Source organism: Oryctolagus cuniculus, chromosome 13, assembly GCF_051225735.1.
Source record: "Oryctolagus cuniculus isolate XC-2025 breed Fujian yellow rabbit chromosome 13, ASM5122573v1, whole genome shotgun sequence".
NCBI classification, from domain to species: domain Eukaryota; kingdom Metazoa; phylum Chordata; class Mammalia; order Lagomorpha; family Leporidae; genus Oryctolagus; species Oryctolagus cuniculus.
Window position 1 is genome coordinate 102334847 of NC_142879.1, and position 13924 is coordinate 102348770.

Genomic DNA, 13924 nt, shown 5'->3' on the forward strand with positions numbered 1-13924 from the left:
GCCGGCGCACCGCGCTGATCCGATGGCAGGAGCCAGGAGCCAGGTGCTTTTCCTGGTCTCCCATGGGGTGCAGGGCCCAAGCACCTGGGCCATCCTCCACTGCACTCCCTGGCCACAGCAGAGGGCTGGCCTGGAAGAGGGGCAACCGGGACAGAATCCGGCGCCCCGACCGGGACTAGAACCCGGTGTGCCGGCGCCGCAGGCGGAGGATTAGCCTAGTGAGCCGCGGCGCCGGCCTCTAAATCAGTATTTTAAAGTTTGAGAACCCTAACACAGTTAAGAAAAAATATATAGGTATGACTATGACTACAAAACAAAATCGCTACTATACACAGTTTGCCCATAGTTATGTATGCAATTAGTTATCATTGTGTTAAGACTTGGAACTCTTGGTTTTCATTTGTTCAGCAAACATGTGGTAAGTAATGAGGAGGACAGTCCATCCATCAATAATCATAAACAAACCCAACAGCACAATCAGGTCATTTCCATTCTGAGTCATAGATGGGATGACAGTAATAAAGGAATAAAATAGTTTATTGCTACAACACACAGAAGGGCCATGTGTCCTAATTTTGTACCAATATTGTGGGAAATTTGGTTCAAGAATCATGTAATTTTACACCAAGAGGACATTGAAAATGTGTATCAGAAAGAGGGAGAAACATAAGATTTGCAAAAAGCTAGAGGTAAGGAAGAAAATGGATGGAATTCTAGAGTCTAGTTTGGACTGACAAGAGCCAAAGTGACTTAAATGTTTTTATTCCATGTTAAGGAATTTGGAGTTCTTCCTATGAGGAAAAGATAAACCACTGTTAAAGTAAATGTCCAGAGGTCACCAGCCAATCACAGCTTCATGAAATGTAGCTGCCTAAATATTCACGGGTGATTGGGAGTCTGGGGTTTGGTATCTCTCCCATAACCTGAGAAGCTGATAGTGCTGTTGTGTTCTTTGAATTGTACTGTGTGGGCTGGCAGTACCACAGAGATGCAAAAGTATCCATTCAGAAATAAGAGATGCATAGGCTCTGAGATTTTTCAAAAGCTATGGAATGTGATGACTAAATTAAAAATTGATATATTCTTCATTATCATGTATATGTTTTCACATATTTCATTAGATTCATCAAGGAAACATATTTCATGCCATTTCTATTAACCAAGCAATGGAAAGTGCTGTTACTTCCAATATATATTTGATTTCAGAAGACAATTCATCCAAATTCAATTAACAAATTATAGCAATATACCTCATCTAGTTCTCTATTTAAATTTGTATCTCCTCTAGCATCTGAAGTAAGTGAAATGTTATTTATCCCATTTACAGTCAATAGGATACATCATTATGCAAATCATGCATTACTTAGAAAATGAGGCCTTATAGACCCAACTTGAAGACGGCTTAATACAAAAATTACATCTAACAAAATTCTTGATGATTTTAAGATTACCTAATAAACAGCAGTTTTGTGTAATGCTATTTCACTAATCTAATATAAAGTACAATTAGTATAAGGCGGTTGATAATACATTATTTTAGAAGTGTGCTGCTTCATCTTAGCAGTAGAAGTTTAAAATATCAAGTCATGGTTTATACTAAATGAACTTTTTGGGTATTCTTAGGAAAAATCTGTCCTTTATAAAATTAAGTGAATTTTGTCACTTTATTTTCCCTTAAATTGAATTCTAGAATCCACTTGTAGAAAATTAAAAATTTAAAGTTTAATAAGAGCAAGTTTTAGTGCATCTGCATCCAAGAACCTGGTTTGGGTCATCTTCCCACTACTGGTAACGCACACCCTGGGAAGACAGAAAAGGACTCAAGAACTCGAGGCTTTACCGCCTGCATGGGAGATTGAGTTCTGTGTCCTAGTTTCAGCCTAGCTGAGCCCTGTCTGTTGTGGACATCTGGGGAGAGAGCCAGCAGATGGAAGATCTCTGTCTCTCTCTGGCCCTCTCTCTTTCTGCTTTAAATAGAATAAAAATAATTAAAACTAAAAACACAATATATTCTATATTCAGTTTTCAGCACAGAATCTTAAGTACATGCATAGAGGAAATGATACTCTCAGGATGTCAGGAGAAAATTCTACTGGCAAAATATTAAATGAATATGCCATACTATCTGTTCTAAGAGCCAATATTTATTCTTATGGACACAAATAGTCATAATATTTGCTGGAAAAATGTTAAATACAGGTTAACAGCTATTGTTCAAGTTAGTTCATGATTCATGACTACCTAGGTTATAAATAAGGAAAAAGATGTAGCTCTGTAATTATAACTTTGATTTCTCCTCAGAAGTTAGGACCAATGTTTCAATTGCTTGGCTAATTTTAGTTTTATTTACTTAATTATGAAATTGTGGGAATATTTCACACTGTATGTCAAGTGTTTTCATCTAGGGTGTTTTTACTGAAGCTTTTAAAAGTAATGATATCCTGGGATCTGTGTGGTGGCACCATGGGTTAAACTACCACTTGAGTTGCTGTTATCCCATACTGAAATGTCAGTTTGAATCCTTGCTACTGTGCATATAGTATAGTTTAGTGTTAATCTGCCTGGTGAGGCAGCTGATGACGGCTCAAATCTTTAGGCATCTAACATCTGATGAAGTTTCTGGATCCTGGTTTTATCCTGGTCCAGCCCTGACTATTTCAGGCATTTGGGGATTAAACAGAACAGAATTGGATAGAATAGATTGAATACAGGAGCTCTCTATATCCCTGTCACTCTGCCTTTCAAAGAAATAAATGGGAAAATATAATATCTCATTAAATGCCCCAAACAGGGCCTAAAATAGCCCTGTGTTGCTTAAGGACAGTAATAAGGACAGTATGATATCCAATGTTTTTCAAGATTTAGGTGTGATGACAAATGCTTTCGACTGGCAACTTCTTCAATATTTTGAGGGAGTTTTTCATAATGTTTCTGTGAAAAGAGCTTTATGGAAAAGCTTTATAGAAATGAAAAATAGGGAAATGAGCAAGCTAGGTATTATGAAAGTTAAAAATCAGTGCCAGATGGAAGGGAAAGCCTTACTCAAAGAATGTATCACATGAAAACTATGTAAAGTGTGAATCACATTTTCTGTTACCAGTATGATGTTACCTTTCCCCCTAAAAATTCTTTTCCTAAAAGTGTCCTTCCTATGTTAACAGATCTTACGCTTTTATGCCTCACTCAAAACTATTTGTAAATGTAAATTTTACAAGGTGAAAAGTAGAATACACTGCTTGAAAAATTGCATGCCTTGTACTGAAGAACAGCTTTGGTAAACAAATTTAAGCAGAGTTCACTTTTTTCTTCTATTTCTTATATTAATAATACAGAGTAGAAGGAATTGCCGCTAATCCACCCCTGGAGCAGCCTTCCCCTATATAAATTCTCCAGTCCGCCTCTGACCCTGAAATACTTTATATCAATGACAACTGAGGTCAACTGTCTCTGAGAAAGAGATTCCAGGTAAGAGACCGAAGCTCCGCCATTCAAAGGACAGTCAGGGCATGGGAGGAAACTATTCCAGAAAGGGAATAGCTTAGGAAAAGAGCCCTGAGTGTTGAGGCTATCTCTGGCTTTGTCTTGGAAAGGAGGAGGTTAGGGTGATTTAGCCCTACTGATGAGGGAAAACCAGCAGGTGTTAGATGAGTACTTAGATGTATCTTTCAGATGCAAGTGTTAGGCACAGTGGTTAAGATACCACTTGGGACATGTGCAACCCATGTTGCAGTGGATACGTTCTATTCCTAGCAACACTTTTGAACCCAGCTTCCTCCTAATGTGTACTCTGGGTGGCAGCAGATGATCATTCAAATCCTTGGGTGCTTGTCACCCACATGGGAGACCTAGATGGAATTTTTGGCTTCTGGTTTTGATGGGGTTCACTCTCAGCTGCCATGGATATTTTATGAGTGAACCAGCAGCTGTGAAATGTCTATCTTCATTGCTATTTTACCCACCTGTATGTAACTGCTTTTCAAATAAATTAGCATTTTTTAAATGAGGCAATTCTAAACTGGAAAACAATGTAATAATGTCCCAGAGAATTTTTGCTGATTACAAGGATTCTCCCAGTTTTCACTGAGGTTCTACAGAAGTCTAAGTTTCCATAGAGGACACTGCAAGTTGAAGGCATAAGGAAGCCAGTTTTAGAGCCTCAGTCCTCTTTTAGTCACACACCTCTACTTTCATCAGTTTGCGTAATCTGGTCTCATGCAACTTTTTTCAAAAAGCTTGATTCTTCAAACAATTTTGAAAGGTATAAAAATCACCAACTTATTTCAACTATCTAATGTCACGCAAGAATGTAGTAAAGGGTCAGAGAGATTATACCTTTGTAGAGGTCATAGAGCCATTTGTCTAAAGGCCAAATTTATGTCATAGAAATAGACATGTAGACCAATGGACAAGAATATAAACTCCATCACTTCTCAGCCTTTTAGCTAAGATCAAGTGAAGAATAGAAACTCCAGAAATCAATCCACATATGTACAACCAAGTAATTGTTGACAAAGGAGCTAAAAACAATCCCTGAAGTAAGGACAGTCTCTTCAACAAATGATGCTGGGAATATTGGATCTCTGCATGCAGAACCATGAAACAAGATCTCTACCTTACATCTTCTACAAAAATCAACACAAAATGGGTAAGGATATAAATCTATGACCTGAGAACATCCAATAACTAGAGGAGAATATAGTGAAAATTCTGAAAGACACTGGCATAGGCAAAAACTTCTTGGAATAGACCCCACATGCCCAGGCAATCAATGCCAAAGTTTACAAATCAGATTACATGAAGCTGAGAAGCTTCTGAACTGGAAAAGAAACTTCAGCAAGCTGAGAACCAGTTGACAGATGGTATAAAGTATTTATGAACTATGACACTGATAAAGGATTAATATTCAGACTCTATAAAGAGCTCAAAAACTCAACAACAACAAAACAAACAATCGAGTAAAGATATGGGCAAAAGACTCTCACAGGCATTTTTCAAAAGGGAAATTCAAATGGCCAACGGACACATGAAAAAAATGCTCGGGATCACTAGCCATCAAGGAAACGCAAATAAAAACCATAATGAGGTTTCACCTCACCCAGTTAGAATGGCTCCCATACAGAAATAAAGAAACAATAAATGTTGGATGGAAGATCTAGAGGAGCAGTTGTTTGATGAGGAGACAGTGCTTAGAGCAGCAAAATTCATCATCCATTCCCCTCCTGGAGAATTTAATGAGGTATTTAATGATGTTAAGTTACTGATTCATAATTATAATGTTCTCAGCAAAGGAGCAACACATGCATGTGAATAGTATAACCTGCATCTGTTTACTCCCATAAAAATTGAACGTTATGAAGATCAGAAAAAAAGGCAATCCAATGTTAATCCAAAATCTAGAATACATATTAAGATTTATATCATAATTCAGTTGCTCTGGAATTCTACATATCTTCATGGATACGAAAAGGACTCTAGTAATATAAATGTTTAACCAAAAATGCTGTAAATGAAAATGTTTGGTGAGATGACTAAATCCAACATATTGACAACAGACTTTGTATACATAAACAGACTTTGTTTCAAATTTGGTCACTTTAGAAAGTGAGTAACTGATCCGAGATCCAAGAAGCAGAAAATGTGATTGATCAGGGAGAAGGTCAGCAGAAACGGATCTTTGTGCTTATGTAAAAGAACATGATCCAGGCCGGCGCCGCGGCTCACTAGGCTAATCCTCCGCCTTGCGGCGCCGGCACACTGGGTTCTAGTCCCGGTCAGGGCGCCGGATTCTGTCCCGGTTGCCCCTCTTCCAGGCCAGCTCTCTGCTGTGGCCCGGGAGTGCAGTGGAGGATGGCCCAGGTGCTTGGGCCCTGCACCCCATGGGAGACCAGGAAAAGCACCTGGCTCCTGGCTCCTGCCATCGGATCAGCGCAGTGCACCGGCCGAAGCGTGCCGGCCGCGGCGGCCATTGGAGGGTGAACCAACGGCAAAGGAAGACCTTTCTCTCTGTCTCTCTCTCTCTCACTGTCCACTCTGCCTGTCAAAAAAAAAAAAAAAACTGATCTTCTGTAAAAAAAAAAAAAAGAAGAAATTATCAATTCCCAACTTGACTCTCACTGGGATTAAACATGACAATAGGTCTGATCTGATTTCATCATCATTTAAAAAATCATCTATCATTTTTCACTTTATGTTTGTGTGGGAGCAAACTGTTGAAATCTTTACTTAATGTATGCTAAACTCATCTTCTGTAGATAAAGAGAATCGAAAATGAATCCTCATGTGAATAGAAGGGGAGAGGGGGTGGGAAAGGGGAGGGATGCGGGTGGGAGAGACGATATGGGGGGGAAGCCATTGTAATCCATAAGCTGTACTTTGGAAATTTATATTCATTAAATAAAAGTTAAAAAAAAAAAAAAGAACATGATCCAAAGGGGGTCTGCACTGTATAGAGTAAAAAGATAGATGGACAGCAAACCATTATTGCATGCATAGAAAACCATCAGTTTGAAGCAAAAAACTTTTGGAATGGCCCCTGGAGATCAGAGAGGAAGCTTTCAGTCACACCTTCAATTATTCAGGTCGTTTGTATCTTGACAATTCAGGTTCCTCACTATGAAGATGGTATTGTTCAGCTAGTTAGTCATAAAGATCTATTCCCCAATGAATCTAATGAGGCACAAATAGAAAAATAACTTACAAAAAATATATAAACTGTTAGAAATGAATACTAGACTGCTGTGAGTGAATTATCAGATAATGTCACACTACTTTCAAAGCCAGTTGTATGCAGTTGCCAGTTACATGCAGTAAGATTGAATGGAACAAGATCCTTAGCTACAAGATTGGCAAAGAGATGGAGGATTCATAGATGAACACTGCATGGCCACTTCACACTTCAGTGTCTTTTGCATTTAAAAAAGGAAATTTTTGCAAAAGTATTCAGAACTGCCAAGCTGCCCAGTCAGATGGGCTGTTGCCATTTAAAATCACTGTAGTTAAACAGTTTGATTACAGCACATAGCTTAGCTAGTCAATCACTACTTTTCATTTCAGAAAGGATTGAAAATGGGTTTAATTTACTTTTTTAAAAAAATTGAGTGGATTATGGCTCTTTTTTATTTGCACACATTTCCTAAGTACAACTTTAGGAACATAGTAATTCTTCCCATCATACCCACCCTTCTACCCATACACCTACCCCACATCCCCTTCCCTCTCTCATTCCCAGTCTGTTCTTTTACTAAGATTTTAATTTAACTTCATACACAGAAGATTAACTCTGTTCTAAGTATAGAGTTCAACACTTTGAGGGATAAAAAGAGAGAAAAAAATCAAAACAAACAAAAATCTAAAAACAAAAAAAGCCTAAAAAATAAGATCAAAAGCTGTTCCTCAACAGTCCAGATAAGGGCTGTTCAAAATCATTGCATCTCAATGGTAATTTCACTTTTTTTTGAAACTTAATTATCTTTAAAGAGGAAGCTAGGAATGATACATCTTTTGTGAGCACTTAGACATAACTATAATTTGTGTGACATAGAATATCCTCCACTTAAGATGCTAAAATGAATTCTTTGAGAACAAGCTTTATTGTTAAGTTTCATAATACAACTCTTTGAGGACAGATGTCCTGCATGGGAAGTTAGCACAAAGTGACTCCTGCTGTTTATTTAACAATACACAACTGATAAAGGGTTAATAACCAGATATGTAAAGAGACCAAGAAACTCCACAACAACAAGACAAACAACCTAGTTAAGAAATAAGAAAAGGACTTAAACATTTTTCAAAAGAGGAAATCCAAATGGCCAACAGACACATGAATAAATGCTCATGATCACTAGTCATCAGGGAATTGCAAATCAAAACCACAATGAGGTTTCACTTCACCCCAATCAGAATGGCTTTCACATAGAAACCAACAAACAATACATGCTGGTGGGGATGTAGGGGAAAAGATACTCTTACCCACTGTTGGTGGGAATGTAAACTGATAAAATCAGTATGGAAGACAGTATGGAGATATCTCAAAAACAAGAATATAGAGATACCATATGACCCAGCCATCCCACTCCAGGGAATTTATCCAAGAAAATAAAATCAGCATACGAAAGAGCTATCTTTACCTCCATGTTTACCACAGCTCAATTCACAGTAGAATAAACATGGAATCAACCCAAATTCCTATCAACTGAAGACTGAATAAAGAAATCATGGGATAAGTACACCATGGAATACTACACAGCAGTAAAGAAAACAGGATCTGGTCATGTGCAACAAAATGGAGTTTACTTTCTGTTTTGTATTTACTTCTGTTAGGCCTTTCTTAAAATGAAGTTCATGGTTATCAATTTTTAAGGTGTTTCAAAAATATTTTACTGTAACTTTACAATTGTTTTCAGTTTAGAAAATGGGCAATTTTTATATTTGCACAATTATTCTTAAATGAGGTCAATAATAAAAATTCTAGTTTAAGGTGGTTGATGGATTTAGCCATATATACTGCTGCAGAAATCATTTGCCTTCTCCCTCACCTCTTCCATTTCTTTAAGATGATTAGAGGGAAAGCATTTTTCTCTATCCATTGTGTTTAAACCTTTCAAGAAGGTTATTTAGCCAACTTAGTGTTTAACTAAACTTTTGCTAAACAATGCCAAGGTCGAATTCTGTTTTAAGATTCTGAAATTAAATGAAAATAATACTTCAGAAATTTAGTGGTTTTTTTTCTTGTGACAGCTATGTAAATTAGCTTGAATTTCACGTGTCCCTGAGTTATTTTTATCATAAAGGCACCAATGTGTTATAACAAGGCAAATTGTAATACATATAATTCTGAACCCACAATTACTGTCCACACAAGAGTACACAGGTTCAGGCTGCTGACACTTGGCCAAAGGTGGGTTATCTCCAGCTCAGATGGATAGGGAAAATGGAAAGGGAAGACAAGACAAAAGTCAAGGACAAGAGGAGGCTAACAAGACTGGTAACATTATAATTTAGTGTAAGTCATCTCTTCTGAGACAGCTGTTGCGGGAAACTTCTCCAGTTGCCTCCTCAGTTCTTCCTGTAAGCATGTTGTGGCCCCCACACACTGGTGGGTCTTATTTGTCCCAGTTGGAGAGGATCCCAGGCAATCCAGGCAGCCTCCATCCATGGAATCCTCATCGAGTGCTCAGGAACCACCCCTTTTCTAAAGAGGAGCCCAAAGAAAAGACTGGTAATCTCTTGAAAACCTCAAAACCATGGAACAGGGATGAGTGTCATTCAAAGGTGTGACTGTGGACTTTACTCAAGAAGAGTGGCAGCACCTAGTTCCTGCTCAGCAGACTCTTTACATGGACATCATGTTGGAAAACTATTGGCACTTCATCTCTGTGCAGTGTCACACGACCAAGTCTGAATGATCCTCAAATTGGAATGAGGAGAAGAGCCATGGACACCATTTGTAGGTCACACTTTAGAAGAGAACCAGAAACCAAAGACTTTTCAGTGAAATTCAAGGAACATAACGATAAATATTCTAGATCAATTGTATGCATCGACTATAAGAAACCAATTAAAGAGAAGAGTAACATATATGAAAAGTCAAAGTCAATCACTCTAGGCAAAAATCCTGATAATTCAAAAATCTTACCTCCTGAATGATATTCATGGAAAGATTTTGGAAAGTGTTTCAAAATCGATCATCAGTAATCTAAGTCCAGCAAGAAAGAGACTCAGTGAGTAAAATGGACATGGGAAATCACCCCTCAGTACAAAGCAAGAGAAAATTGATCCTCAAGTCAAATCCAATAATCAAAGTGTTAGGGCTTTCAGTCATAATGAAGGGCTTATACAGTATCAGAAGACGAGAACTCCAGTCAGTCATTTGGACATGATGCAGTGAGAAATAATTCCTTAAAACGGGAGGCTTAATTACAATTACACATAGCAGAGCATACAGAGGGGAAAAGCTCATCTGTGTACAATAAAAAGAGAAGAGCAACTAATATTAAAAATAATAATGCTCTGAATATGGGAAATCCTTTTGCAGGAAGTCAGTATTGATTCTACATCAGGGAATTTCCACAGAGGAAAACCTTATCAGTGCCATCAATGTGGAAATGCATTTAGAAGGAAGTAATATCTCATTGATCACCAAAGAACTCACACAAGAGAGAAACCCTTTGTAGTGAATGTGGTAAGTCTTTTCCATTTAAAGACAGCCCTCACTGATCACCAGAGAACACATACAGGGGAGATAGCATATGAATGTTCCTAATGTCGGAATGCCTTCAGATTGAAGTCACACCTCAGTCAGAGAATACAGAAGAGAAACCGTATGAAAGCAATGAAGACCACACTGTCTCTACATCAGGGGATTCACACTGAGGAGAAACTCAAAATTTGTAAAGAATGTGGGAAGTCCTTTCACCAAAAGGCAAAGCTTACTGTCCAAAAGAGAACTCATACAGGGGAGAAGCCATATATTTGTAATGAATATGGGAAATCCTTCTCCCAAAAGACAACCCTTGCTCTTCATGAGAAAACTCTTAATGAGGAGAAACCTTACATTAGTAATGAATGTGGAAAGTCTCTGCCAAAAGACAACCCTTGTAGCACACCAGAGACCACACACAGGAGAGAAATCTTATGAATGTCCTCAGTGTAGGAAGGCCTTTATAATGAAGTCATACCTCACTGATCACCACAGAACTCATACAGGGGAAAAACATATGAATGTAATGAACGTGGGAAGTCATTCAGTCAGAGGACAAATCTCATTCTACATCAGAGAATTCACATAGGGGAGAAACTCTGTATCTGTAATGTATGTGGGAAGTTCTTTTGCCAGAAAGCAATCCTCACTGTACATCAGAAAATACACACAGGGCAGAAATCCTATGAATGTCCTCAAACTGGGAAAGTTTTTAGTAGGAAGTCATATCTCATTCATCATCAAAGAACAGACATGGGAGAGAAACCATATAAATGTAATGAATGTGGAAAGTGCTTCCACTAGAAGACCAATCTCATTGTACAGCAGAGAACTCACACAGGTGAGAAGTTTGAATGAGTGTGTAAGTTCTTTCATTATAAGGTAAATGTCACTTTCCACCAGAGAACTCATAAAGCAGAAAAGATGGAAATGCCATAAATTATTTGATTACTTTGTGAATTATTCCAAAGTTATTTTTTACTTTATGGTTTCTTAAAGAAAGCATGTTTTACATGTTTATGTAATTTTAATCACAAACATAATCCTGATTATTAAGTACCATATTACATAACTACTGTTTAGAGTATGAAATGGGTGTAATCATTCTTAGTGAACTCTTACCAGCTATGAACTATTTTTTAAAGTTTTTAACTCATACTTTATTAAAAAAATACATGCAGAGGCAAATTATAAAGTGGTTATAAGCATCAGTCTCTCTTGAAAAGAAAGAAAAATCTCTGAACTCTTCCTCATTGTACTCTGTGTAATAAAGAGTAGCTATAACTAGTACTGAAACAGTATTTTACACTTTGTGTTTCTGTGTGGGTGCAAACTGATGAAATCTTTACTTAATATATACTGAATTGATATCTTCTGTATATAAAGATAATTGAAAATGAATCTTGATGTAAATGGAATGGGAGAGGGAGCAGGAGATGGGAGGGGTGTGAGCGGGAGGGAAATTATGGGGGGGGGAAGCCATTGTAATCCATTAACTGTACTTTGAAAATTTATATTTACTAAATAAGAGATAAAAAAAAAAGAAAACAGCAGCAAACAACCTGGGAGAAATTCGCTCTCACTTACCTAAGTCCACTTTGCAGGACAAACCAATATATGTTCACTGTGTAATGATAAATAAAATCTACTGTTTTAGAGTGCATAGATTCTGACTAAAATTTGATTACTTTGGAATCTTTCCAAGACTCTTCAAAAGTCACTGGGTTTGTGCCTCCTGAGCCCACGTCATTCATTTTCTGTCCTGAATAAACCTTATGTTAACCTACCTATAAAAAAAAAGAGTATCTAGTTTTTTCTCCAAAGATTACCACTTCCCTGGCTTACAACGTCATAAAGTAGTTTTTTGCATGTTTTATATATGAACATGCATCATGAATTGTGTCCTGCTTCACTCAACATTTTAAAGACTTGTGCATTATTGCATGTGGCCATAGTGTATTCATTTTAATTCTGTAGGCTATTCCATTTTAAGAATAGATTAGATATTTATCCTTTTGCTGCATATTTGTATTTTTTTATAATTTTCTGTTAGAAAAATACTGCTGTCAGTATTTGTTTATAAAAAAACCTGAACTTATGACTCTCAGTTTTTTTCTTGAAAAGTGATGAAATTCAATGTAATATTAAAATTCAAATTTTCCTATTTATTGAGTAGAAAAATCTCTTACTAATGAGTCATATACAATATTAAATTGCATTATTTGGATATACTGTAATTCTTAACTGGCTGTAAATTAGAAAAGCTGGTATGCCATTCCAGTCTAAATTTTTTCATCTTCCTATGCATCATAAGCATATTTGTACTGTTTTAAAGAATAGAATTACTGATGTTATAGGCATTTCAAGTCTATAGTGAGCATCTGTATTTACTATGAGAAGTGGAGTGGATTAATGATGCATTCCATAAAGTATTGTTAATTATACTTCAGTGGAATCCATTCCTCATGTATTCCTGCAGATTTGGCCTGGAAATTTTTTTTAAAAAATACCACTTTTATTATGTACAATAAAATGTTTGATTAGCTTGAAAAATAAACAAACACGTGCTGGTGAGGATGTAAGGGAAAAGATACCCTAATCCACTTTTGGTGGGAATGCAAACTAGTACAGCCATTGTGGAAGTCAGTGTGGAGATACCTTAGAAACCTGAAAAATAGATCTGCCATAAGACCCAGCAATCCCCTTACTAGGAATTTGCCTAAGGGAAATGAAATCAGCATATGAAAGATTTATCTGTACCCTCATGTTTATTGCAGTTCAATTCACAATAGCTAAGATATGGAATCTAACCAGATGTTCATCACCTGATGAATGGGTAAAGAAACTGTATGTATGTGTGTATATATATACATACACACACACACACACACACACACACCATGGAATACTACTCAGCCTTAAAAAGAAACAAAATATTGTGTTTTGCAACAAAATGGGTTCACATGTAAACCATTCTAATTAGTGAAATAAGTCAGTCCCCAAAAGACAAATACCAAAAATGTAATATATGGGAGTGAAAATTGATATCTGACCATTGATGATTACTAACAGCTCTCTACTACTAGGGAATAGTGGTTTTTTTTATCTTCTTACTATTTGTTGAACTCTTAGTGTATGGTAAATATTTTGAGTATAAATAGACTGAAAGTAGATCAGTAAACAAGTTAAAAGAGGGAATAGGAGAGGAAGGAGATGGAATGTTGGAATCATGAGCAGAAGGGAGGGTAGGGTGGGAAGCATCAGTATGTTCCTAAATCTGTGTACCTGGAATAGAGTAATTTTGTATACCTAAAATAAAATTTTAAAAATGAATTTAAAAAACTAAATGAAATACATTTTTGCAGCTTGCATTAAAATAGAAATAATTATGAATAGACACAGATGTCTGAACCTTGAAGGTTTTATGGAGAGGAAGCAAGCTAAGAAAAGTAGCCAGCAGCAAATTCAGGTCAATTCTCTTGCAAAGAACAAGGATCCCAGAGGACATAGCAAATGCCACTCTCAGAGAATCACAGACAAGCACAGTTGAATTAACATGACATTACCAAACTGGCTGAAAATGTCAGCACCACCACTATTTCTACAACATACATACATACATATTTGGATTAAAAGTGTCCTATATGTTGCATGATGCAAGCGGTTGTATAGATCTATACACATATGAAAACATACACATGCATAGTTGACAACAAATAAAGAAAA

The 13924-nt window shown here is 36.9% G+C and overlaps 3 pseudogenes; all 3 read left to right on the forward strand.

The window, feature by feature from the left end:
• The first annotated feature begins 5143 nt into the window (after positions 1-5143).
• LOC127490128 (F-actin-capping protein subunit alpha-2-like) lies at positions 5144-7060 on the forward strand (annotated as a pseudogene).
• A 2182-nt stretch (positions 7061-9242) lies between these two features.
• Positions 9243-9886, forward strand: LOC138844903 (zinc finger protein 567 pseudogene; annotated as a pseudogene).
• Positions 9887-10321: 435 nt separating this feature from the next.
• On the forward strand, positions 10322-11056 carry LOC149122819 (uncharacterized; annotated as a pseudogene).
• The last annotated feature ends 2868 nt before the right edge of the window (positions 11057-13924 follow it).